Source organism: Diaphorina citri, unplaced genomic scaffold, assembly GCF_000475195.1.
Source record: "Diaphorina citri unplaced genomic scaffold, Diaci psyllid genome assembly version 1.1 scaffold5227, whole genome shotgun sequence".
In the NCBI taxonomy this organism is placed as follows: Eukaryota; Metazoa; Arthropoda; class Insecta; order Hemiptera; family Psyllidae; genus Diaphorina; species Diaphorina citri.
Window position 1 is genome coordinate 3,713 of NW_007382603.1, and position 4,746 is coordinate 8,458.

General features: G+C 36.3%; 1 long non-coding RNA gene across 1 annotated transcript; it reads right to left on the minus strand.

Annotated features, from left to right (window-relative positions):
- Positions 1-2,883: 2,883 nt before the first annotated feature.
- On the minus strand, positions 2,884-3,505 carry LOC113472376. Its single transcript, XR_003394710.1, has 2 exons — positions 3,366-3,505; positions 2,884-3,205 (listed from the first exon to the last, which is right to left on the minus strand). It is a non-coding gene; the product is annotated as an uncharacterized LOC113472376 (long non-coding RNA).
- Between the last annotated feature and the right edge of the window lie 1,241 nt (positions 3,506-4,746).

Here is a 4,746-nt window from a genome sequence, read left to right on the forward strand (position 1 = left end):
ATTTTCCTCCTCCAAAAGTTGAAAAATCAGCTCAACGGACGTCACCATGGGACACTGGACAACATAAAAACGGCCATAACCGACCAGCTGGAGGCGATCTAGGAATCGGAGTACCAGCACTGCTACGAAGTGTGGAAATCCGTTTACAGCGCTGTATGAACTCCCAAGGCAATTACTTTTAAGGAGATCATGTCGAAAATTAGGCAAGTCTAATGAAAAAAAATATAAAAAATTCAGTCTCATTACTTTCCGAACAGAGTAGTAAATTACTCTAAGTACATAAAATTGCAATGAGAAAGCTGACTGTAAAATGGTTGACTACAAATGGAAAGCTTCATTCACTCGCGAAGACGTACTATTAGTTATTTTTCTTTCCCTGAACACATTTGGTTAGGAGGAAATCATTGTTTTGAGGCATTAAACATATAAGCTAGATGTGTAGAGAAGAAACTAAATTACTATCGTATGAAGTGAACATCTAAAATATCAATTTTTTCATACCTATCAGCTAGTTCATTTCTTTACCAAAGAGGGAAAAAAATTAGCAATTTCACACTCAAAATTTTAGTAATCCAATGAGAAGAAATGAAACCAAACAAGAACAGCAAAACTCTTCCTTAGAATCAATCAAATCAAGGTTAATTAAAAACGGCCATACACTTTGATACATCCGAAAGCGACCTATAAATTTTGATACATAATCCAGAATCAATAGGAACGATAGATAGCCCAAATATCGGCCATGGGGCTCGGAAGATTCATCCAGTTAGCCGTGGCCATCCTAGTGGTGTTGTGTCTACACATTGGTGTCAATATCATAAACAGGGTCATTCTAGAAGTTTGCTATTATCAACAAGATGCGGATAAGATGGCTCTGAACTGTTCATTCCTTGTATTCCTGATGCTGTTCCTAATGCTGCAAGCTAGACCCAAACATTTTGGCAGGTATTTATTGTTACTTTTTAAGCCAGCCTATTTTGCTTAGAAGGTAGCCCGCATGCTTTGTACGCGCTAGGTCGTGGGTTCGATTATTGGTAAGCGCTAAGTCCCGGGTTCGATTTCCAGCCCATTCAGACAGCCTAGTTAGCTTGCTTGGAGGGCAGAAGGATGAAATAATGAAGACTTGTAAGGTGGAAGTTGTGGAGCTGGGTGGTAAAAGCACACAAGGCAGATCCAGAGATAAGGCTGTGGATGCTTTGTAAGTATATGAGTGTGTTGAGTTCAATTAGAAAAAAGTATGGAATTAAAAAAAAGGAGTAGAATTACTACATAGGTACCAGTTGTGGACCTGGTTTCTGAGAGTATAGAGGGAAGATAAAAAAAAAAATTGAATGTATTTTCACTATCAGACCCTGGTAAAAGAAGCTATCAGTCAATCAATCTATTTGTACTTATAAGTATACGAGTGTATGTTTTACAAAACTAAAACTACAGACTAAACAAAAACTAAATCTATAATCTAATATGCTGAATGTTCCACAGCCCACCATGTCTGCCACAATATAGGTACATATGCTATAATATTACGTAGGTAGTAGCTATAATAATACGTAGGTAGTAGCTATAATAATACGTAGGTAGTAGCTAGGTCTGAAAACATCAATCTGACCTATAGGTTAAGTTAGTTAAGTACTTACAGGTTCTGATCCTGTTTCGCTGTTCCATTCGGTGTGCCACTAGACAAGACTCACCTCGAATATATTTCCATTTTCAGGATCGCCAAGTCATGTTTGAATAAACGAAGCAAGTTCCAAGTTTTAGCTTCTTTCCCGTTGTGGACGCGCACTTAGTGCACGGTACAACGTACAACATCGACCGTTGATCATGGACCATTGACCCTCGCCAAGACCATCGACCATGGCAAAAAAGATACTCCTGCAGCAATGGAGCAGTTGCAATTGGGAAAATAGGACGGTATTATTAATGATAAAGGTCGATTCCTACGTAAAAAGTTGTGAAAAATCCAAATCTGAGGTCAAAACTCCGAAAAAGTAACTTTGAAAGGTCGAAAATTCAATTTTTAATTGCCGTCCTCATGAAAAAGTTTGAAGAGTTGTGACGTCAGATTTCACGTCAAAATGCACAGAAACGCTTGCGCACAAATAAACGAAGCGGGAGTCATGAATTATGACGTCATCGCCTACGGGAGCGTATGCCGTGACGTCAAAGTTTACGATTTACCGGTATTTTTTAAATCGATTTATCTCGGTATCTCGAAGTCGTAGAAGAAAAACAAAAATTCCGTTGGTCCTCATTTTTCCTGCTCTATGACTTTGAAACATCACCCAAATAAGCGCAACTGATCTATTTCTTGATTTTCTGCGAACTGCGAGGGTCGGTACTATGGTCAAGACTGCGTTGAGGACGCTTCTATGCTCATTGGCATGGTTTGTTAATTTTCTCTTTAGTCGATTCTAGTTCTAGGCGAGGGTCACAAATGGTCGGGACTCGGTTTTGGACGCGCACTAGGTTAGGGAAACTGTTTGGGCACCCATCGAAATATTGTGGTGCAAGCGCATAAGAGGTTGCCAAACAATGGTTGCTATGTTCTCACTTGTGCATCAAAAAATTCGAAAAATCTTTTCAGCTTTTCACTTTTTACTGCCTGATTTCGAATAGCCATATCAGCCAACCAAATCTACCAATACCTTCAGATTGTTGTTTTCTAGTTTTTAATTTTTTCATGTTTTGTAAATTGTCAATAGACATATATTATTATGATGATAGTTCTCTATTTTTTCCACTAGATAATTTTTATACGATTCCAACACATTGTAAATATTTTACCTAGACTTTTTTTCTTACTGCTGAATAGCCATATCAGCCAACCAAATCTACCAATACCTTCAGCTTGTTGTTTTCTAGTTTTTAATTTTTTTCATGTTTTGTAAATTGTCAATAGACATATTATGATAGTTCTCTATTTTTTCCACTAGATAATTTTTATACGATTCCAACACATTGTAAATATTTTACCTAGACTTTTTTTCTTACTGCAAGGGCATCTATTTTACACTACTACCTAAGCGGGGTAATTTAAGAAGAACTAAAATGACACTCTTGACAGTCACTTTTAGAGGAAATACAACCATATCTAGTAAAAATCATCTTTGTTAAGGACCATATTAAATTACGATTTTCCATTTTTCATAATCGACCCCCATTTTGTTCAATACCATTCGATTTATACAGACATACCTATTACCTATGTATACTATTCTCCTTGCACAGTCACTTTTAGAGGAAATACAACCATAGTAAAAATCATCTTTGTTAAGGACCATATTAAATTACGATGTTCCATTTTTCATAATCGACCCCCATTTTGTTCAATACCATTCGATTTATACAGACATACCTATTACCTATGTATACTATTCTCCTTGGCACAATATGACTGTACCCCAGTCGAAATTATTTGTATCTAACTTATTTGTAAATAAAAAGAGATTACATGAAAATAATTAAATAGTTTATTAAAGACGATTTATCAAATTTATGTATCTTCTGAGCGAGTTTTTTTCTTTTTTTTTTTTTTTTTTCCCCGCGTGATTTGCGGGCTTATTGCATAATTAGAAAAGCATCCAATTACACACCACATCGAACGGTGCTTAACTCAAGTGTTTGTAGATACGTACGTACATGTTCTTCTACGTAATTGGTAATTGTACGGAACTAACTACATATCTTTGTACAACTTACCCCTGAGCTACGTTACCATGGTAACCGTTTAGTAAACAAATAACGTGCTCTTTCTATTCCTACCGAACTTTCTCACTTTTGTTGTGCAGTTCTTGTAGAGTACTTGCCTTGTGACAAAACTGTTTTTGTTGTGGATTAGCTTTAACAAATTCGACTAGAGATATCTTATGGGTATTGCCTTCTGAGATCACAACTCAATAGGTATTGCAGTATTCAGTCAATAATCGAATGCTAGAAGCTACAAGTCGTATAATAGACCTCGCGTAGGTGTGATATTTTGGACAGAAACTTGTCGTAAAGACCAGTGAAATTGAAGTTAAATTAACGAACGCCACTAAGACCTCCCTCTCTAATGTAAATTAAAGGAAATACACACCACATCGAACGGTGCTTAACTCAAGTGTTTGTAGATACGTTTTGTAGATACATGTTTGTAGATACATGTTCTTCTACGTATCTACTATCTACGTAATTGGTAATTGTACGGAACTATTATTATTATTATACAATTGGATCAAACTTTATTTACAGAAACAGATGGTAACAATATAAATACAAAATAAAGTTTGATCAAGGGTGGGGTTAATGCCTAAGGCATTCTCTACCACCCCACATAACTACCTACATATCTTTGCACAACTTACCCCTGAGCTACGTTACCATGGTAACCGTTTAGTAAACAAATAACGTGCTCTTTCTATTCCTACCGAACTTTTTCACTTTTGTTGTGCAGTTCTTGTAGAGTACTTGCCTTGTGACAAAAATGTTTTTGTTGTGGTGAATTAGCTTTAACAAATTCGACTAGAGATATCTTATGGGTATTGCCTTCTGAGATCACAACTCAATAGGTATTGCAGTATTCAGTCAAAAATCGAATGCTAGAAGCTACAAGTCTTATAATAGACCTCGCGTAGGTGTGATATTTTGGACAGAAACTTCTCGTAAAGACTAGTGAAATTGAAGTTAAAGTTAAATTAACGAACGCCACTAAGACCTCCCTCTCTAATGTAAATTAAAGGAAATAACTTGTCGGAATTACTGATG